General features: G+C 38.8%; 1 protein-coding gene and 1 non-coding gene across 5 annotated transcripts in view; one reads left to right on the top strand and one right to left on the bottom strand.

Annotated features, from left to right (window-relative positions):
• The window catches only part of GULP1 (GULP PTB domain containing engulfment adaptor 1), a 339,709-nt gene that overhangs the window by 55,201 nt on the left and 260,409 nt on the right, over window positions 1-24,099 (top strand). The window lies entirely within an intron of this gene.
• LOC129648038 (U6 spliceosomal RNA) lies at window positions 14,268-14,372 on the bottom strand. The gene has a single exon (XR_008712642.1). It is a non-coding gene; the product is annotated as a U6 spliceosomal RNA (small nuclear RNA).

Genomic DNA, 24,099 nt, shown 5'->3' with positions numbered 1-24,099 from the left:
ATAGGTTATGAGTCACACAAGTTGTTTTCCATTTAGACTGTCACTCCTCTCCCATGGTATGGAGTGAGAAAAAAATTACATGGCATATATAGAAGAAAGTAAAATTTGGGACATTGTTTTTCACGTGCCTATCCCTACATTTAATTTCAGCATTTCTCTGTCTCAAAGCTTGTTGTGACTTTGGAAATTTTCACTGTATACAACTTAATAACCTTCCATTTATGTAAACCTCTTTGTCTATATGAATCTAGAGATAACTGTGAGAGAGTATACCTTTTAGAAAAATCAGAAAGTCACACCAAGAATGAACTATTTGGAATGGAGGGGGATGTCAGAAAGCAAAGTTAAGTTTTGTTAAATTTGTTGGATATGCAGTGATAGCAGATAATTTCAGTATCTAGTCAGATGTTGTGCTTAAATGAGTAGAATCCATCCATATTTACCAGATAAGGATATGCATATGACTTCTGTGGGTCATTCTGCTGCTGAAAATTTGATTTAGATAATTTTACATAAAGGGTAAGACTCTAAGACTAAATGAGCTTAAGTGGTTTTTCGGTGTGTAAATGGTAGCTACTAACGCAATGCATCTAGTCTGTTGATTTGCAAAAGTAATCTTCTTGTACCTAGACTAAGAAATAGAAACTGCTGACAGATGCCCTGTATTGCTAAAGCAAATTTATTGTACATTTCCATTGTACATTTCCTTTTATGTAAGGTACTGAAATGGAACTAAAATATAGTTTATTGACTTTCTTCTACTACAATTTAATGAGTATTCTTCCATATTTATATGTGTTTCATTGATTGAAAAAAAATGCACCACCTAAAAGTTGAGAATTATATTTTATTCAGGGGGACTTGCTGAGAACTTAAGCCTGGGAGGCAGCCTCTCAGTTAGCTCTGAGGGACAGCTCTGAAGAAGTGAGGGAGGAGCTAGGATATATAGAAGGTCAAACAAGCAATTAAGAACCAGAGAGTCGAACGTCAAAAGATTACTGCTAATTAAAGAAAACCAGACATGCCAAGTCAATAAATTTAGTGCTTTTCTTTAAATATGCATGGGAAGATGCCAGAGTCTGGGCTCAAAGAAGTCATTTTCTTTATATGCACCTTAATTATCTGGGGCCAGTATCCTATTTTTCTCCATCCTGAGCCCTGTAGGGATACACAGTTGGGGCAGTTGCAGTGGGTGATGCCAAAACATCCTTTGTTTACTGTTATTGCCAGCAGCATTTTTTTGACCACAGTTTTTATAAATGCCTCCTCACTATTTATTTTACTATTTATTAAGTGTATTATTCAAATGATATGAGATGGTAGAGATAAAAGAGCCATTGAAAATATGTGATTTGGTCTTGATAGTCAAAAGTATTCGGCTGTTCAGGCAGGTGACCATATTTTGGGCCAAAATGCTTACCTGTTACTAAAAAAGTTAGTAGTTGGTTTAGGCGAAGGCAAGATTAAGGGAGTAATAATTATGTATGGCAGCTCTTAACCTTTTAACTCTTTTAATCATCCCAAGCACCTAGTAACCTTAGTTTAGCTTGATCAAAACAGTTGATTGAGGAACATTAAAAAAAAAAAAAAAAAAGATAACCCTTTTTTTTCAGTGTCTGGTTAAAGAAAAGTTACCTCTGTATTCCTTGGAAAGGAGAGAAGGGGCTTTATGTTAGAAGAAGAGCTATGGAAGACTTTCATTTTTTTTTCCCCCCCAAACAACAGCTAATATCCCTCTGGCTTGAATTTTAATGACTGCATATCACTCTTTGAATGTTATTGGGAGCTCTGCCCTCAAGCCTATGAACTTAGCAGTTTGAAACCAGAAGGTTTTCTGAGACCTTTCCTCAAGACCAGCTGCAATTCTGATGTGACCACTCATTGTTCTGGAAAAAGCAGCTTATTTAACCCATTTAGCCACCCTGTGGACTGTCCCTTTACAAAGCTGTTTCTGTCCCGCATGGGCAGGGACTCCAGGCCCAGCTGTGGGCTGGCTGAATTAATAAAAGGATACTGAGCCCACATTCCCTAAAGACTAGCAGATTTCTATGTGGACTCCACTCTAACAGCGTAACCTTCTGGCCTTTGACATGACAGCTGGAGTTCAGATCTGTTTGACTCTGAGAGGACAGCTTAGGAAGAATGTTCTCAAAGGTTTATTGGTGAGAAATGTGGATCTACATGGCCTGTGCCTTGTCTGAATTTCTAATTAACATTTTCAAGCACCTGGAATTTAATAAGCACTGAATGTGGTGCTGACTTTTGTTTTGCTTAGTCTCAGTAATACTTTACCAGATACTTCTGTTATTTCTGGTCTACAGAGACAGAAACAGAGAGCCTGCCAGGATATAGGTGTCTGACAATTTAGGAAGACTAGTGGGTTTTATCTCTGGCTGCATATTTGGTTTACCTGAAAAGCTTTTTTAAAATATATATTCCTAGGTTTAGGACAGATAAGATAGAATAGAATCCCTGGAGGTGCCATTTTAAAAATAAAACACCTTCCCAGATGATTCTAATTTACAGCAAGAGTTGTGAACCTTTGTCCTAATTTGCCTGACACTCATCCCTTACCAAGGCTTCTCAGGCAGTACTAGCGGTCAAGAGTCTGTCTGCCAGTTCAGGATATGCTACAGACATGGGCTAGATCCCTGGGTCGGGAAGATTCCCCTAGAGGAGGAAATGATAACCCACTCTAGGATTCTTGCCTGGAGAATCCCATGGACAGAGGAGCCAGGTGGGCTACAGTCCATGGGATCACAAGGAATTGGACATGACTAAGTGACTGATCATGAGTAGGAGCGTCCCTTCTCAAATCCTGATCCTGCATCAGCCACATATGCTTGAGTTAGAAACTTGTTAGAAACCCAGACTATCAGGACTTTTCCAACCTGATGTATCAGAACCTGAATTTTCAAAAAATCCCTAGGGAACTTCCTATTTGTATCGTTCTTGAAACTTTTCTATAAATCTAACATTCTTCTAAAATGAAAAGTGTTTATTAGGAAAAAAGAAAATCATGTTTGGGATACAAAGATCAAAACCTTCCCTCCAGTAGCTCAGTCCAACAAGAGAGAAGCTTATTAACAGGCAATTTGCTAAGAGTTATAACAGAAGTAATGTAGAAAGTGCTGTCACTTTATAGAAGGAAATGAGAACTGCTCTGTGGAGGAATTAAAGAGAACATCTCCTGGCTCGTCTTGTGAGGTGTGGGTGAGGTGGTTTCTCCCCTTCAGCATTGGGTTAGCATTTTTTGGGGGGCTATGGCTTTGACAGTTGGAGCACAAGGCCTCTCACCACTGTGTCATGTGCCCCGCCATGCCCTCTGCCTCTGGGTCAGTGAGTATCCCTGCTGTTGCCACATTTCTGAGGGCGAGTTCCATGGAAGGAAGGCTGCCAGCTTCCTTTGCCTTCATATAGCCTGCCCTGGGACACTGGACCCCAGGCCTCCTCCTCTGGCTCAGGCAGAGCACCAATCACCTTATAAGCACCTTTTCAGTCAGGGTCCCAAGGGTGTGGCTTCATTTATCTGGGTTGCAGAATGAAGATGATACACAGGAGAGCCACAGCTGACTCTGATAATCTTGTTGCAAGAGTGAGAAAACATCCTCTGCGAGATCAAGCCCTGATCCTTCAGAGTGAGAGCATTGACTCTAAGACCCTAGACTACCAGAGAACTAACCCTAGGGAGTATCAAATAGTGAGAACTCACACAAAGGAAACCTCTTGAATGCAAGAGGCATCACCCAACCACCCTAGCACCCTGTGCAGGATGCCTCATCTAAACAAAAACAAAGCAAAAATACAAACCCAATCAAGAGCAGATAGGGTTACCACCTCACTCAGCCTTCTTCAGAGGACATTTCAGAAACAAACAACACAATTATTGAAATTAAAAATACTCTAGAAGGAATCAATAGCAGAATATCTGAAGCAGAAGAATGAATAAATGAGCTGGAAGATAAAATGGAAATAACTTCTGAAAAGCAGAATAAAGTAAAAAGAATGAAAAGAACTGAGGACAGTCTCAGAGACCTCTGGGACAATATCAAATGCACCAGCATTCGTATATATGGGTCCCAGAAGAAGAAGAGAAAAAGAAAGGGTATGAGAAAATTTTTGAAGAGACTATAGTTGAAAATTTCTTCAACATGGAAAAGGAAATAGTCAATCAAGTCCAAGAGGCACAAAGAGTCCCATACAGGATAAACCCAAGAAGAAACACACCAAGACACATACTAATCACACTAACAGAGACTAAACACAAAGAAAGAATATTAACAGCAACAAGGGAGAAGCAACAAGTAACATACAGTGGAAACCCCATATGTTTAACAGCTGATCTTTCAGCAGAAACTCTTCAGGCCAGAAGGGAATGACAGGATGTATTTAAAGTACTGAAAGGGAAAAATCAACAACCAACATTACTGTACTGACAAGGATCTCATTCAGAATTGATGGAGAAATAAAAAGCTTTTCAGACAAGCAAAGTTAAGAGAATTCAGTACCACCAAACAACTGAGCGACTTCACTTTCACTTTTCACTTTCATGCATTGGAGAAGGAAATGGCAACCCACTCCAGTGTTCTTGCCTGGAGAATCCCAGGGATGGGGAAGCCTGGTGGGCTGCTGTCTATGGGGTCGCACAGAGTTGGACATGACTGAAGTGACTTAGCAGCAAACCAGCTTTACAACAAATGTTAAAGGGACTTATGTAGTCCAGAAATACAAGAGAAGAAAAAAGATCTACAAAATCAACCCCAAACAATTAAGAAAATGGCAATAGGAAGAAATATATCAATAATTACATTAAATGTAAATGGATTAAATGCTCCAACCAAAAGACAGACAGGCTGAATTGATACAAAAACAAGACCCATATATATGCTGTCTATAAGAAACCCACTTCAGACCTAAAGGCACACATAGACTGAAAGTGAGAGGATGGAAAAATGTATTCCATGCAAATGGGAAGCAAAAAAAATGCTGGAGTAGCTATCCCCATACAGACAAAATAGACCTTAAAGAAGATTACAAGAGATAAGGAAGGACACTACATAATGATCAAGGGATTAATCCAAGAGGAAGACATAACAATTGTAAATATCTATGCACCCAACACTGAAACACCTCAATACATAAGACTAACACTAACAGGCATAAAAGGAGAAATTGACAGTAACACAATAATAGTAGGCGACTTTAACTCCCCACTCACACCAATGGACAGATCATCAAAACAGAAAATTAATAAGGAAACACGAGTCTTAAATGATACATTAGATGAGATGGATCTCATTGACGTCTTCAGGCCATCCCATCCAAATGCCGAAGAATACACCTTCTTCTTAAATGCACATGGAACAGTCTCGAGGATAGACAACATCTTGGGTCACAAATCAAACATCAGTAAATTTAAGAAAATTGAAATATCAAGCATCTTCTCTGACCACAATGCTATGAGACTAGATATCGATTACAAGAATAAAATTGTAAGGAACACAAACACATGGAGATTAAATAACACATTTCTTAAATAACCAAGTTACTAAAGAAATCAAAAGGGAAATCAAAACATTTCTAGAAACAAATGACAATGAAAACAACTCAAAACCTATGGGATGCAGCAAAAGCAGTTCTAAGAGGGAAGTTTATAGTAACACAGCCCTACCTCAATAAACAAGAAAAACATTGAATAGACAACCTAACTTTACACCTAAAACAACTGGAAAAAGAAGAAGAACAACAAAAAATCCCCAAATTAGTAGAAGGCAAGAAATCATAAAGATCTGAGCAGAAATAAATGAAAAAGAAATGAAAGAAACAATAGTAAAGATTAATAAAACTAAAAGCTGGTTCTTTGAGAAAATAAAATTGACAAGCATTTAGCCAGACCCATCAAGAAAAAAAGAGAGAAGAATCAAATCAACAAAATTAGAAATGAAAAAGGAGAGGTTACAACAGACAATGCAGAAATACAAAGGATTATAACAGACCATTATGAACAACTATATGGCAATAAAATGGATAACCTGGAAGAAATGGACAGATTCTTAACCAGGAAGAAGTAAAAATTGTGAACAACACAATTACAAGCACTGAAATTGAAGCTGTAGTCAAAAATCTCCCCCCAAAAACAAAAACCCAGGACCAGATGACTTCACAGCAGAATTCTATCAAACATTTAGAGAAGAGCTAATGCCTATCCTTCTAAAACTCTTTCAAAAAATTGCAGAGGAAGGAACATTTCCAAACTCATTCTATGAGGCCACCATTACCCTGATACCAAAACCAGACAAAGACAACACAAAAAAAGAAAACTAGAGGCCAATATCACTGATGAACATAGATGCAAAAATCCTCAACAAAAGTTTAGGAAACACAATTCAGCAACACATCAAAAAGCTAATACACCATGATCAAGTTGGGTTTATTCCAGGAATGCAAGGATTCTTCAATATATGCAAATCAATCAATGTGATACACCATACTGAAAGATAAAACTGAAAGATAAAAACCATATGATCATCTCAATAGATGCAGAAAAAGCCTTTGACAAAATTCAGCACTCATTTAGAATTAGAATTCTTCAAAAAATGGGCATAGAAGGAACCTACCTCAACATAGTAAAGGCCATATATGATGAGCCTACAGCAGACATTATTCTCAGTGTTGGAAAAACGAAAGCATTCCCCCTAAGTTCAGGAACAAGACAAGGGTGTCCACTTTCCTCACTATTATTCAACATAGTTTTGGAAGTCCTAGCTACAGCAATCAGAAGAAAAAGAAATAAAAGAATCCAGATTGGAAAAGAAGAAGTAAAGCTCTCATTGTTTGCGGATGACATGATCCTCTACTCAGAAAACCCTAAAGTTAGTATCAGAAAATTACTAGAGCTAATCAGTGAATTTAACAAAGTTGCAGGATACAAGATCAATACACAGAAATCACTTGCATTTCTATATTTTTCTATGAAAATAAGAAAAAGAAATTAAGGAATCAATCCCATTCACCATTGCAACAAAAAGAATTACATAGGAATAAACTTACCTAACGAGTCAAAAGAACTGTACACAGAAAAGTATAAGACACTAATGAAAGAAATCAAAGATGACATAAACAGATGAAGAGATATTCCATGTTCCTGGGTAGGAAGAGTCAATATTGTTTAAATGACTATACTAACAAACTCAATCTACAGATTTAATGTGATCTCTATCAAATTACCAATGGCATTTTTTCACAGAACTCAAACAAAAAATTCCACAATTTGTATGGAAACACAAAAGACCCTGGATAGCCAAAGCAGCCTTGAGAATGAAGAATGGAGCTGGAGGAATCAACCTTCTTGACTTCTGATTATACTACAAAGCTTCAGTAATCAAGACAGTATGCTCCTGCTGCTGCTGCTGAGTCACTTCAGTCATGTCTGACTCTGTGTGACCCCATAGACGGCAGCTCATCAGGCTCCCCCATCCCTGGGATTCTTCAGGCAAGAACACTGGAGTGGGTTGCCATTTCCTTCTTCAGTGCATGAAAGTGAACAAAAACAGAAATATAGACCAATAGAACAAGATAGAAAGCCCAGAAATAAACCCATGTACCTATGGGTACCTTATTTTTGACAAAGGAGGCAAGAATATACAATGGGGCAAAGACAGCCTCTTCAATAAATGGTGCTGGGAAAACTGGACAGCTACATGTAAAAGAATGAAATTAGAAGACTAACACCATATGCAAAGATAAACTCGAAGTGGATTAAAGACCTAAATGTAAGAACAGAAACTATAAAACTCTTAGAGGAAAACATAGGCAGAACACTTGATGACATAAACTCAAACAAGATCCTCTATTACCCACCTCCTAGAGTAATGGAAATAAAAACAAAAGTAAACAAGTGGGACCTGATTAAACTTAAAAGCTTTTGCACAGCAAAGGAAACAGCAAGGTGAAAACACAACCCTCAGAATGAGAGAGAATAATAGCAGATGAAACTGACAAAGGATTAACTTCCAAAATATACAAGCAGCTCATACAACTCAGTGCCAGAAAAACAAACATCCCAATCAAAAAGTGGGGAAAAGACATAAACAGACATTTCTCCAAAGAAGACATAGAGATGGCTCACAAACACATGAAAAGATGCTCAACATTGCTCATTATTAGAGAAATGCAAATCAAAACTACAATGAGATATCACCTCACACCAGTCAGAATGGCCATCACCAAAAAGTCTACAAACAATAAATGCTGGGGAGGGTGTAGAGAAAAGGGAACACTCTTGCACTGTTGGTGGGAATATAAATTGATACAGCCACTATGAAAGACGGTATGGAGATTCCTTAAAAAACTATGAATAAAACCACCATATGACCCAGCAATCTCACTCCTAGGCATATACTCTGAGGAAATAAAAATTGAAAAAGACACATGTATCCCATTTTTCATTCCAGCACTATTTACAATAACTAGAACATGGAAGCAACCTAGGTGTCCATCGACAGATGAATAGATAAAGAAGTTGTAGTACATATACACAATGGAATATTCAGTTCAGTTCAGTTCAGTCACTCAGTCGTGTCTGACTCTTTGTGACCCCATGAATCGCAGCATGCCAGGCCTCCCTGTCCATCACCAACTCCCAGAGTTCACTCAGACTCACGTCCATCGAGTCAGTGATACTCAGCCACAAAAGGGAACACATTTGAGTCAGTTCTAATGAGGTGGATGAAAACCTAGAACCCAAAGATAAATATCGTATTCTAACACATATATATGGAATCTAGAAGAATGGTAGTGAAGAACTTATTTACAGGGCAGCAGTAGAGAAACAGACATAGAGAACAGACTTATGGAAATGGGGAGAGGTGAGGACAGGGTGAGATATATTTATGGAAAGAGTAACATGGAAACTTACATTATCATATGTAAAATAGATAGCCAGTGGGAGTTTGCTGTATGGCTCAGAAAACTCAAACAGGGGCTCTGTAGCAACCTAGAGGGGTGGGATGGGGAGAGAGATGGGAGGGAAGTTCAAAAGGGAGGGGATATATGTATACCTATGGCTGATTCATGTTGAGGTTCGACAAAAAACAACCAAATTCTGTAAAGCAGTTATCCTTCAATAAATAAATAAAAGAAGAAAGAAAATTGCCCAAGAAAGGTGACATGAAGACATTCTGGGCACAGAGAAAGACACAAAGGACAATTCCTTTAAGAAAATTCTCTAATATGAAAGGAGTTTTAGAAAGAAACATAAAATTGGGTTTTGATGAAAATATAATGTTGAAAACACTGGTATATATTTTAAAAAAGATAATGCTAAACCCCAAACTGAAGATTAGCGCCAGACTAGAGATAATCTAATAATTAAAGGAAGACTTTCTTTCTCTTTTTTGAGAAAAGCAAAGTAATTAAGGACAATTAATCATTTGTAGCTAAATTAGGGCTCCTGAAGAAGATTGGGGACAGAATTTTTTGGAAGTTCTCTCTTTTGGAAATTCTTGTGACCCTACTCTCTGGCATTTGTGGGTTTCTTTGAGGTGCTGTGCTTAACTTCTCAGGGCCTTTGAAGCTGCTTGTTTTCTCTGCTGGCAGGCTGACTTCTTCTTCTTCTTCTTTTTATTTAATTTTGATTGGCATATGGTTGCTTTACAATGTTATGTTATTTTCTGCTGTACAGCAAAGGGAATCAGCCATATGTATACATACATTCCCCTCATTTTTTTGGATTTCCTTCCCATTTATGACTCCTTATTCTACCCATTGCTAAATCCTCCTCTTCCTTCAACTGGCATTCTGCCCAGAACTGCTTCTTCCAGTTTACACTCTAGGTTGGGTACCATTCTTCTGGGTTCCTATAACATCCTGTATATGTCACATTACTGTCAATTTTCTTTTTGTCTATTTATCTCATGAAACAGTAAGTACCTTGAAGGCAGGGGTTTTCCAATGGCTTCTGTGTCTCCAGAACTTCTCAGAGTTCTTGACTCAAGAAATTCGTAGAAATAAAATGAAAAATGAAAGCAATAGCCTATCTTTTCCCATAGCTGACAGTGTCAAGATGGTCTTGGAGATGGCAATAATGGATTACAAGTTCTTTACATTGATAGCTGGGGAGAAATTTAGAGACTTCAACCTGTATATAACACATGGCTGGCATATAGCAGATTCCCAATACATTTTAGGTGAGGGAAAGAATGAACATTCTCATTTAATATACAAAGGCTCTGATGTAGATTATGTTAAGGATGTCTCTCTAAGCATATTGTTAGGTGAATATAAACTCAGACATGGATCATTACTCATAAAGTAGCAATCATTTTTATGACCTCTAATTTTTAAAAAATTTTATTGAAATATATAGTTGATTTACAATGTTGTGTTAGTTTCTGGCATACAGCAAAGTGAATCAGTTGTGTGTGTGTGTGTGTATATATATATATATATAAAATTTTATTTTTCATTATGGTTTATTATAAGATACTGAATATAGCTCCCTGTGCTATGTGTTCCCTGAGACCTGCCTTTGAGTGTTTGAGTGTCTCCTGCAGAGGTACGGGTCAGCAGGGGCCTGCCACAGGGGCAGGAGCTCTGGGTGCAGCAGCCCTGGGTATCACATAAGCCCTCTTAGAGGAGGTCACCATTAACCCCACAATAGAGCTGTCAGAACTTACACAGAACCAGGGAAACAGACTCTTGGAGGGCACAGACAAAAGCTAGTATGCTCCAGGACCTGGAAAGAAAGGAACAATGACCCCACAAGAGACTGACCCAGACTTGCCCGTGAGTTGCCAGGCGTCTCTGATGGAGATGTGGGTTGGTGGTGGCCTGCTGCAGGGTTAAGGGCACTGGAACCTTTTGAAGGTGGTCACTGTTACCTTCATTACCTCTACCATAGTTTGGCCTCAGGTCAAACAAAAGGGAAGGAAACCAGTCCTGCCCATCAGAACAAGACCCAGTTTCCCCCTCAGTCAGCCTCTCCCATCAGGAAGCTTCCATAAGCTTCTTATCCTTATCCATCAGAGGGCAGACAGAATGAAAACCAGTCATGAAAAACTAATCAAACTGATCACATGAACCATAGCCTTGTCTAACTCAATGAAACTATGAGCCATGCCATGTAGGGCCACCCAAGATGGATGGGTCATGGTGGAGAGTTCTGACAAAAGGTGGTCCACTGGAGAAGGGAATGGCAAACTGCTTCAGTATTCTTGCCTTGAGAACCCCATGAACAGTATGAAAAGGCAAAAAGATAGGACACTAAAAGATGAACTCCCCAGGTTGGTAGGTGCCCAATATGCTTCTGGAGAACAGTAGAGAAATAACTCCAGAAAGAATGAAGAGACAGCCAAAGCAAAAACAACACCCAGTTGTGGATGTAAATGGTGATAGAAGTAAAGTCTGATGCTATAAAGGAGAATATTGTATGAGAACCTGGAAAGTTAGGTCCATGAATCAAGGTAAATTGGAAGTGGTCAAACAGGAGATGGCAAGAGTGAACATCGACATTTTAGGAATCAGTGAACTAAAATGGACTGGAATGGGTGAATTTAAATCAGATGACCATTGTATTTACTACTGTGGAAAAGGATCCCTTAGAATAAATGGAGTAGCCTTCGTAGTCAACAAGAGTCTGAAATGCAGTACTTGAATGCAATCTCAAAAACAATAGAATGATCTCTGTTTGTTTCCAAGGTAAACCATTCAGTATCACAGTAATCCAAGTCTATGCCCTGACCAGTAATGCTAAAGAAGCTGAAGTTGAACTGTTCTGTGAAGACCTACAAGAACTTCTAGAACTAACACCCAAAAAAGATGTCCTTTTCATTATAGGGGACTGGAATGCAAAAGTAGGAAGTTAAGAGATACCTGGAGTAACAGGGAAATTTGGCCTTGGAGTACAAAATGAAGCAGGGCAAAGGCTAACAGAGTTTTGCCAGGAGAATGCAATGGTCATGGCAAACACTCTCTTCCAACAACACAAGAGAAGATTCTACACATGGATTTCAGCAGAAGGTCAATACTGAAATCAGATTGATTATATTCTTTGCAGCCAAAGATGGAGAAACTCTATACAGTCAGCAAAAACAAGACTGGGAGCTGACTATGGCTCAGATTATGAACTCCTTTTTGCCAAATTCAGACTTCAATTGAAGTAAGTAGGGTAAACCCTTAGACCGTTCATGTATGACCTATATCAAATCCCTTACGATTATACAGTGGAAGTGACAAATAGATTTAAGGGATTAGATCTGATAGAGTGCCTGAAGAACTATGGACACAGGTTTGTGACATTGTACAGGCAGCAGTGAGCAAGACCATCCCCAAGAAAAAGAAATGTAAAAAGGTAAAATGGTTGTCTGAGGAGGGCTTACATAGCTGAGTAAAAAGGAGAGGTGAAAGGCAAAGGAGAAAAGGAAAGATATACTCATTTGATTGTAGAGTTTCAAAGCATAGCAAAGACAGATAAGAAAGCCTTCCTCAGTGATCAATGCCAAGAAATAGAGGAAAGAATAGAATGGGACAGACTAGAGATCTCTTCAAGAAAATTAGAGATATCAAGGGAACATTTCATGCAAAGATGAGCAAAATAAAGGACAGAAATGGTATGGACCTAACAGAAGCAGAAGATATTAAGAAGAGGTGGCAAGAATACATGGAAGAACTATACAAAAACGATCTTTATGACCCAAATAATCATGATGGTGTGATCACTCACCTAGAGCCAGACATCCTGGAATGTGAAGTCAAGTGGGCCTTAGGAAGCATCACTATGAACAAAGCTAGTGGAGGTGACAGAATTCCAGTTGAGCTATTTCAAATCCTGAAAGATGATGCTGTGAAAGTGCTGCTCTCAATCTGCCAGCAAATTTGGGAAACTCAACAGTGGCCACAGGAATGGAAAAGGTCAGTTTTTATTCCAGTCCCAAAGAAAGGCAATGCCAAAGAATTTTCAAACTATCACAAAATTGCACTCATCACACATGCTACCAAATTAGCTTAAAATTCTCCAAGCCAGGCTTCAACGGTACATGACCGTGAACTTCCAATGTTCAAGTTGGATTTAGAAAATGCAGAGGGACCAGAGATCAAATTGCCAACATCCGTTGGATCATAGAAAAAGCAGGAGAGTTCCAGAAAAACATCTACTTCTGCTTTATTGACTACACCTTTGACTGTGTGGATCACAACAAACTGTGGAAAATTCTTCAAGAGATGGGAATATCAGACCACCTGACCTGCCTCCCAAGAAATCAGTATGCATGTTAAGAAGCAACAGTTAGAACTGGACATGGAACAATAGACTGATTCCAAGTCGGGAAAGGAGTATGTCAAGGCTGTATATTGTCACCCTGCTTATTTAACTTATTTGCAGAGTACATCATGAGAAATGCCAGGCTGGATGAAGCACAAGCTGGAATCAAGGTTGCCAGGAGAAATATCAATAGTGTCAGATATGCAGATGACACTACCCTTATGGCAGAAAACAAAGATGAACTAAAGAGTCTCTTGATGAAAGTGAAAGAGGAGAGTGATAATGTTGGCTTAAAACTCAACATTCAGAAAACTAAGATCATGGCCATCACTTCATGGCAAATAGATTGGGAAACAATGGGAACAGTGACAGACTTTTTTTTTTTGAGCTCCAAAATCACTGCAGTTGATGACTGCTGCCATGGACTTCAAAGATGCTTACTCCTTGGAAGAAAAGTTATGACCAACCTAGACAGCGTATTAAAAACCAGAGATGTTACTTTGCCCGCAAAGGTCCGTCTAGTCAAAGCTATAGTTTTTCCAGTAGTCATGTATGGATGTGAGATTTGGACTATAAGGAAAGCTGAACTCTGAAGAATTGATGCTTTTGAACTGTGGTGTTGGAGAAGTCTCTTGAGAGTCCCTTGGACCACAGGAAATCAAAGCAGTCAATCCTAAAGGAAATCTGTTCTGAATATTCATTGGAAGGAATGATGCTGAAGCTGAAACTCCAATACTTCGCATCCAAACACCTGATGCGAAGAACTGAGTCAGTGGAAAAAACCGTGATTTGGGGCAGGATTGAGGGCAGGAGGATAAGGGGATGAAAGAGGATGAGATGGTTAGATGGCATCATGGACATGAGTTTGAGTAAACTCAAGGAGTTGGTGATGGACATGGGGTCGCAAAGAGTCAGACACGACTGAGCGATTGAACTGAAGAGGATACTGAATATAGATCCCTGTGCTATACAGTATATCCTTGTTGTTTATCTATTCTGTATATGGTAGAAAAATGGGGAATGCTTCATGAGTTTGTGTGTTATCCTTGCATAGGTACCATGATAATCTTCTCTATATTATTCCAATTTTAGTGTATGTACTCAAGGTTAGCACTTGCCTCCAGTTAATCTCCTGTACATGTCAGGTATTGGAAATGATTTATGTGTACAATGTACAATATAGTCACATTTAATTCTCTGAAAACCCTTTAAGGCTTATGTTAGGTTTGGGGACATAGATTTGAACTCAGAGGTGTATGATTGTAGAACACATGCTTTTTTCCTAATCAGTGTTCTTTCTGCTCTTCTCTGCTTCCTCCATTTCTTTAGGAAGCAGCAGAAGCTCCTTGCATCTTTCAGTTCAGTTCAGTCGCTCAGTCATGTCCGACTCTGTGACCCCGTGAATTGCAGCACGCCAGGCCTCCCTGTCCATCACCAACTCCCGGAGTTCACTCAAACTCATGTCCATGAGTCAATGATGCCATCCAGCCATTTATCTTCCCAGAAATTGCATGGTTTGGAATCCAGGACTTGCACTTTGATTATTAATTTGTTGTGTGACCATAGACAAAAGAAGTAGATGCTGTTCCTCATTTTCCACATTCATTAGATGGACCTATTTTACTATAGCAGGGGTCCATTTATTATGCAACCAATATTTAAAAGACTAACTGATACTGGACACTGTTTTAGATTCTGAAGATTGAAAAGAACAGAAAAGGACAGACAACACCTATTGAGGCTGAAAATAAACAAGTAAAACAAAATCAGTGATTAGTGCCAGAAAGCAAATAGAACATGGTGACAAGAATGGATGGAGTAGATACGGGTGAAGATATCCATGGATGTGGTGGTCAGGCTGTCTCCTTCAGGAAGTGACATTTAAGGGGAGACCTGTAAATGAAGCAGACATCAGCCATGAATACATTTGGAGGCTCAGATTTATGGGCAGCCAAACACTCAGGGGAGAAATCCTAATGCCAGAAGAGCCCTTGTTGTTGGAGGACCACTGAGTCCCATGTGGCTGGTGGGAAGAGAGTAGGAGGAGATGAGACAGAGCTTGACAGGTCCAGATTATGGAGTCACAGTCAGTGGTATAGACTGTTTCTCAAATGCTAGCTTGCAGATACTCCACAGAAATTCACAATGATGGTCTCACGTCTTTGATACCTTTGACATCTTTGATACTTCTTCCAACGTCTCTGCCACTTTTCATGTCTTTGGGAAAATCCTTCCTTAGGAGTCATTTCCCAGAATAGAAACTAGAATCTTGCTTCCTCAGCGTCTTGTGCATCAAAGACTTGTATGACCCAGGCTCTGTTGATCAGAGGTTCAGAGGTAAGTCTTCCAATCAGAAGTTAATGACAAGAAACAGGCACCATGGAATTCATTCTGGCATTGATAGTGGCTGATACATTTCATCCGCAGGGCCTGCCATGCAGAGTTTCTAATATAGCATCTGGTGCCCAGATCCTGTTAGCAAAAAGGACTTTAGTGAGAACGCCTGGTGATGGCGGCAGTGCTGAGCACACAGCACCGTGTGTTTGATGCTCTTGGGCTGGTTGATGCTCTTATTTTGGTACTCTTTCTGACTGCGTAGCTTAGTTCTTTGGCCATCGTGGAGTTTCTGTGAGTCTGTAATCGCCTTCCATAAATTTCTTTTTACTTAAATTTACTAGAGTGCATTTCTGTTTGCAATTCAGAGCCCTGTGCCAATGACCCCAACTTGAAATAAGAGTCAGAGAAATTTACTACCTGTATTTGAGAAGAATAAGATCTAGAGATTCATTTCAGCTTTTTTTTTTTTAATTTAATTTTATTTTTAAACCTGAAACACTGTATTAGTTTTGCCAAAAATCAAAACGAATCCACCACAGGTATACATGTGCTCCCCATCCTGAACCCTCCTCCCTCGTCCCTCCCCATACCATCCCTCTGGGTCGTCCCAGTGCACCAGCCCCAAGCATCCAGTATCATGCATTGAATGTGGACTGGCGACTCGTTTCATATATGATATTATACATGTTTCAATGCCATTCTCCCAAATCAGCCCACCCTCTCCCTCTCCCACAGAGTCCAAAAGACTGTTCTATACATCAATGTCTCTTTTGCTGTCTCATACACAGGGTTATTGTTACCATCTTTCTAAATTCCATATATATGCGTTAGTATACTGTATTGGTGTTTTTCTTTCTGGCTTACTTCACTCTGTAGAATAGGCTCCAGTTTCATCCACCTCATTAGAACTGATTCAAATGTGTTCTTTTTAATGGCTGAGTAGTACTCCATTGTGTATATGTACCACAGCTTTCTTATCCATTCAGCTGCTGATGGACATCTAGGTTGCTTCCATGTCCTGGCTATTATAAACAGTGCTGCGATGAACATTGGGGTACACGTGTCTCTGTCCCTTCTGGTTTCCTCAGTGTGTATGCCCAGCAGCGGGATTGCTGGATCATACAGCAGTTCTATTTTCAGTTCTTGGGTGAATTAGTGACCAAACGTTACCTAAACACTGCTTATTTCAAAACCCTATTTCTCATATTTTTATTTGTAAAACTAGTATTTGTAAATGTATCCCAGTAATGAAAGCCTACTTAATTCTTTGCAGACATTAATGGGAAGACAGACTAATTATTGATTTTTTTTTTTCTGGAAACTTCTTTATTGACCTCCCTTAACTTAAAGAGTAGGATGTTCAAAGATGCTACTTTCCCATTACACTTAAAGATCTCTCCAGGCTCCCAGATACATCTTTGATGAGGTATACGTTATCTTGAACAACTCACTGAGAGCGTCCCTTCCCCCTTATAGGTAAAGATAAATAATTATTTAATTATTAACCACAATCTTAAACATATACTCATTTTAAGAAAAATTTTTGGTGTCTGTTTAGTCGTCATTATTTCAGTAGTACACGAAACCAGTCTTTTATGAGGTCTCCTGTGTTGCATCTGAGAAAGGGCTTCTGAAATTTAAGTGGTTCTTAATAGCTGTGCAGAAGAGAGGTGAAAATATGTTTATAATTATCACACCCCCATCTGTTCAGTAATTGTGCCAGGCTGTTCTTGGAAGGGTTGTTGTAGTTTCTTCTCTAAAATGGATTTCCATTTTTCTGCCACTCTGGCTGTCTCTCCACTCTGTGTTAAAGTTCTGAATCTTTACTAACGCATGCCACTTTTGTTTCTTAGGATGTATTCTTTCATTTGTAGCTAAATTTGTTTTCTTTTTCATTGACATGTCAGTTGGATGCAGTGCTCATCACGATGATTGTACTAGTGAATAAAATTGCATCTCCAACATCTCAGTAGGTGAAAATGATGGTTATTTCTTGGAAATATTTCACATGTTGTTTACCTTAATGGGAAATGCTCACTGCTACAAATAGGAGGGAAAGACGTACCCAGTTTTCTTGTTTAAAGGCCTTATCTCCCATGATACCAGTATACATATTTAAGAGTACTTACTTTGATTGTCAATTGAAAATAATATTTTTGATTCAGTGTCTTTATGGGAGATTTAATCACTAGGCTTATACATATTTAGGTTTTGCCTTTGCTGATGAATTTTTAGAAACTTCTTGCCTTGATCATGCTTTGGTGGTAAGTTTTTGGTGAATACTTTTATAGTCACCTGAATGTTATTATCTAGGGATATTCTCTTTATGGATTTCAAGACACAATGCCTAGGGTGGAAAATTTTCATTCTGGAATATATTGTCTGGTTGTCACTATTCCCCCTTTTGTCTTAATAGATACATGATACACATTTTAAATTATGCATTACAGCTGGAGATGTGTGCTTGTTGTCTCATCAGGAAGATTTTGAGAAATTGAAAGGAAATCTTTTAAATAGACATTGCTAGATGATGGGAATATGATGGTTTATTATTTTATTATGTTACTTTATATATGTTTGATTTTTTTCTTTTAATAAAACATTAAAAAGAAGACATTATATCTTAGACTAGTATAACCCTATGACTTAGGCAATTCACCAGGCTTCACTGAGCTTCAGTATCCTAAACAAAGAAAATACATAAAGAAATAAATGCTCTATTTATAGGATTAGGACTTTGTCATGGACTGAATGCGCTAGTGTTCCAGTGTGGATTGTATTCTGAAATACTATTCACATGTTGAGTATTAATTATAGAAGGATTTTGTGCAAGTGTCACTTAACATTGATTAACCTAAAAAGAACTGGACAGAGATTTGTATAATTAGGTTTTGTATTAGAATAACAAGGTCAGAGAAGCCAGAAGAGGGCATGCGTTGCCTTTAGAAGGTGGCCATTTAGGAAATGGTGAACCACAACTAAGCATAACATAGGGTGAGAAACTTTATTTTTGTATTTGTGCAATAAATGGTGATCCTAGTTAAAAATAGATAACTGTTTTTTTAAATTGGGAGATTTCTTAATATTATCTTTCTTAAATTAATACCAGTTTCATGGTTGAGGGTCTTCAAAATTAGAGCATCTGTCACTGTAGGTGGACAGGCTAGCTTCAGAGGGAGTCTCATGAGAATTTATATCTGCTCTAAAGGATTGATTTTGAAATAATCCATTATGAACATTTGTCCAGTTAATAAGACAATATTTATTCAAAGTTTACTGTATACTTGGAAATGTGCACAAGTCTCAACATAAATTATTGTATTTTTCTCATTGCCACATAAGAAAAAATACTGTTATCTTTTGTTATATAGATGAGGCAGGTCATTATGGCTCAGAGGTTAAATATCTTGCCCAAGTTTAAATAAACACAAAAATGATAGAATTAAGACTAGAACTTGCCATTTTAACTATAGAATGTATGGTCTTTACTATACCATATTGATTCTTCATAACAGTTATTTTAGCCTAGGCTTTTTTCTAAACTTTTTTTTTTTTTTTTTTTCTGCCTCTATTTCTGTGCTTCTTTATTCAACCATGTAGGCAAGTATACACCAGTACTTTTCTATAATGGTCCAGAAAGTCTGTTTTTGAAGTGGAGAGAATTCAAATGAAAATATATAAATACATATAGGTAATCATATTGTATTAATTTCCCTAGGACTACCATAACAAATGGGGCTTCCCCAATGGCTCAGTGGGTAAAGAATCCATCTGCAATGCAGGAGACACAGGAGACATGCGTTCATCCCTGGGTTGGGAAGATCCTGGGAGGAGGAAACAGAGGAAACTAGGCTACAGTCAAAAGGGTCGCAAAGAGCTGGACAGGACTGAATGACTAGGAATGCACTCTCTGTTAACTCTGTTAGTCACTCAGTAATGTCTGGCTCTTTGAGGCCCTATGGACTGTAGTCCACCAGGTTCATCTGTCCATGGAATTCTCTAGGCAAGAATACCAGAGGGGGTAGCCATTCCCTTCACCAGGGGATCTTCCTGACCTAGGGATTGAACTAGGGTTTCCTGTATTGCAGTGGATTCTTTACCATCTGAGCCAACAGGGAAGCCCAAATTAGTAGACTTCACTTATTAGAGCAGTTTTGGTGGTGGTAGTGATTAAATCGCTAAGTTGTGTCCAACTCTTGCGACCCTATGGACTGTGGCCTGCCAGGTTCCTCTGCCCATGGGACTCCCAGGCAAGAATACTGGAGTGGGTTGCCATTTCCTTCTCCAGGGGATCTTCCCCACCCAGGGATCAAGACCAAGTCTCCTGCATTGCAGGTGGAATCTTTACCAAGAGAGCCACCAAGGAAGCCTGATTTATCAGCACCACCTGGGATGCCCCTAAGCATGCACACACCATAACAAATATCACAAACTTGGTGGCTTAAAACAAGAGAAATATGTTTTCTCACATTTCTGGAGGCCAAAGAAGTCCAAAATCAATGTGTTGGCTAGGTTGATTCCTTCTGGACCACTGAGAGAAAATCAATTAATGGTTTTCCCGTAGCTTCTGATGAAAGCTGGCAATCCTTAGCATTCTTTGGCTTGTAGCTTCATAACTCCAGCCTTGGCCTCTGTTTTTGCTTGGCAATTTCTTTGTCTTTCTGTGTTTCAAATTTCCCTCTCTTTTATATAGACACTGACTGGTCTTTGGCTGTAGCTGCTAAGCTGTTTCAGTCATGTCCGACTCTGTACCACCCCATAGACAGCAGCCCACCAGGCTCCCCCGTCTCTGGAGAGCCCACCCCAAATCCAAAGTGATCTCATCTTAGATTTTTAACTGAATTAATTACCATCTGCGAGTGAAAGTTTCTCTGTCATGTCTGACTCTTTGTGATGCTATGGACTATAGCCTGGCAGGCACCTCTGTCCATGGAATTGTCCAGGCCAGAATACTGGAGTGGGTAGCTGTTTCCTTCTCCAGGGGATCTTCCCAACCCAGGGATGGAACCCAGGTCTCCAGCATTGTGGGCAGATTCTTTACCAGCTGAGCCACCAGGGAAGCCCAAGTACTGGAGTTGATAGCCTATTCCTTCTCCAGGGGATCTTACCGACCCGGGAATTGAACTGGGGTCTCCTGCATTGCAGGTGGATTCTTTACCATCTGCCAAGACCCTATTAACAAATAAATTTACATTCACAGGTACCAAAGGTTAGAATTTGGACATATCTTTTGGGGGGCCACTATTTGTCCCACTACTTATTTTGAACATTTGTTTTAAAGAAGTAGGTAAAATAGTACAATGAAAACTTTGGTTTCAGACTATCTCAATTCTTTGATTGCTAAGCAGTAAGTGTGTTTTAATAGAAAGATGCTATTTTATGTACATTATCTCGATGTCAGAGATATTCCCCAAAGATTTTAGACTTAAATTTTGTTTCCTTTCTGCTGTTTCACTAGTGAAACATATATGCAAATTGTCATTTTCAGTTATTTCCTGAAAGTTTGATATTTGAAATTATTTTTAAGGAAGTCTAAATGGTAAAAATGTATATTTCAATGAGGGCTCCTGATTCTTATCTTGAAGCACGTATTAACATGACACAGAATGTTAGAACTAGATCTAGTGAAGGGATATTGAATTAAAAAAATTGAACTGACAAAGATATGTAATAGCATTTGATGACTGACCAAAATTTGGGTCATGTAAAAGAGAAAAAGCCCAACTAAGCATCAAGAAATCTGGATTACATTCTCAGCATTTTACAAGCTGTCTACCTCTGCAGAGTGGAACAGAAAAACAAATGAACAAACAAACAAACCAAAAAAAAAAAAAAAGCAACCTTTTAAAGAACAAAAGGAATGTGGAGGCAATCACAGCAGGCAGATTGCTAAGAGCTTTGGAGAGGATGATTCATGAAGAAATGTGGAAATCAAAATTTGAGCAAAGTTCTGAAGATAAAAAAGGGGGAAAACCAAAGATGATAGGTGATCCATATATGTTTAGCCCAGTCAATGTGTATTTTTTATGCAAACTTAGAAATGTTTGATTTGTTCTTTTTCTGTTTAGTGCCAGATTAGGGAGAAGATGCTGAGTAAGCAATGACCAGGTATATTGCTGATAAAGTATTAGTGAAAGATGGTTAAAGTAGCATAATTACAAAAAAATGCATGTCTACTTAAGCCATCTTGTTTTAATATAAAGCTTATACAAATTTATTTATCTGCCAAACTATTCAAGTAAGTTAAGTTCTTTCCTTTGAGTGTGAGGTGGCTGATTGGAGTTCTACAAAGACTTTCTTATGTGTAAATAATGCCAATGACAGATCATTGCAATGATCACTTTATCAAATGGGAGAGACAACTTAGGGGAATCTGCATACATTCAAGGTCTTTCTAAAATGTAATAGTTTCATCTGAATCTTGCCTACATCTGATGTGACATGAGAGTGAATACCTGACTAAATTGTGGCATTTTCTTCTATAAAATGATGTGAATCAGCTATGTGTATACATATATCCCCTCCCTCTTGAACCTCTTGCATCCCCTCCCCAAACTCTACCCCACCCATCTTGGTCATCATAGATCTCTTAGCTGAGCTCCCTGTGCTATACAGCAGGTTCCCACTAGCTATCTGTTTTATTCGTGGTAGTGTATAGATATCAATCCCAATCTCCCAATTCATCCCACTCCCACTTCCCCCACCCCATGTCTACATGTCTGTTCTCTATGTCTGTGTCTCTATTCCTGTCCTGAAAATAGATTCATCTATACCATTTTTCTAGGTTCCATATATACATATGTATATATGTAATGTATATATATATACATTAGCTAAGCTGAACTGATGCTCAGTCATGTCTGACTCTTTCTGACTCCATGGACTATACAGTCCATAGAATTCTCCAGGTCAGAATACTGGAGTGGGTAGCCGTTCCTTCTCCAGGGGATCTTCCCAACCGAGGAACTGAACCCAAGTCTCCCGCATTGCAGGCAGATTCTTTACCATCTGAGGCACTTAAGGAAGCCCAATATATACATTACTATATATTTGTTTTCTCTTTCTGACTTAGTTCACTCTGTACAGCAGAAACTAATACAACATTGTAAAGCAACTATACCCCGGTTTAAAAAAGAGAAGGAAGAATGAGGAGTAGATGCTTGGTAGGCAGTCAACAATTTCCATCACAATAAGCCTGCAGCAGGACTGGTGGGAAGAGAACTGCTGAAATACACGTGGGTTGAAGTCTAGTGGCTGTAAGTGTCAACTGAGCCAAGGGCAGCAGTCAGTGTGGTTTACACTTTAATGGAGAGTTTCAGTGAGTTTGCTGGGTGGTGAACTAGTTAAGTGAAACTCTGTTTTGAGAACCTTTACTCCTCTAACTGAGCTTTAAAAGTACTACAAAGGCTCACACAAAATTCAGGGGGAGAGGATTTACAGAGCAAATTAGATTTGAGCTAACTTGCAAGGACAAGATAGTAGAAGGATTCATGATAACCTGAGTGTGTGTTTGTTTTCTGGGGTTAAAAACTATCAGTTCCTGGCATTTGTATCACAGGCTGAGAGATAAGGGGAGAGAAATTTACAGCATTGATTTCAGGTCCTGAGAGAGCACTTCTGTGAGGACTGGCTCACCCAGTGGTGTAGCTGTGTTGTTCTTGGGTGGTCTTTTCCTGGGTGGCCCTTGTCCTCTCCCTTGAACATGGTAGGACACAAATGTAAATATGACAGTCTTGGATAGTTTAATGCTGTGCCTGCTGCATGATAGCACCTGTGTACATATACACACATAGACACATTTAACTTAATATCAGTTTATTTGAACAGATATGTTTTTGCAAAATAAGGTTAAATACTTTAAATAGTATGATTTTGTTATTATAAAAAACAAGTAGGATCTTATTTTCATTAATAATTTTGCCAAGATTCTGAGCAATGCTTATAAATATCAGTATTCTTAAAAACCTCAGATTATGTACTTTAGAGGCTCTGCCAAAAATACCCTTTTTGCTCACTAAGTGTGGTTTTGAAAACTTTTCTTTGTGTTCCTGACCTGTTGTGAGTGCTAGCTGTGAAGCAGATGTACCTCCTCCCCCCATTCAGTTATGCAAGACTGTTTTCTTAAATCATTAGCATCACACCACTCTTCTAAGTGCTTTGCACTATCTGCCAGTTGCCCCTGCTGTCAAACAGAAGGCTGTAAAGTGGTTTTCAAGATCCTTTTATCATTTTGCCCATTTTTAAAAAATTTTCAAATCCCTCTAAGAAGTTTCACTCTACCTCAACTAACTTGTTTGATACCATGGAGACAGTGAGAGAGAACTTATCTCAGGGGACGAGAACCAGGGTAGAATGGTGAAGAGCCATGGAATTGCTGTGGTTTCAACAGTCTGTGGGAAGTAAGATAATGCAAATATTGTGTGTAGACCACTCTTTCAAAAGGTTAACTGTGAATGGAAAGAGATAGAGATTTTATTTAAGATGAAAGAGCTGTGACTGTATCT

The sequence above is a fragment of the Bubalus kerabau genome, chromosome 3 (genome assembly GCF_029407905.1).
Source record: "Bubalus kerabau isolate K-KA32 ecotype Philippines breed swamp buffalo chromosome 3, PCC_UOA_SB_1v2, whole genome shotgun sequence".
NCBI classification, from domain to species: Eukaryota; Metazoa; Chordata; class Mammalia; order Artiodactyla; family Bovidae; genus Bubalus; species Bubalus kerabau.
This window is presented reverse-complemented; position numbering and strand designations above follow the sequence as displayed.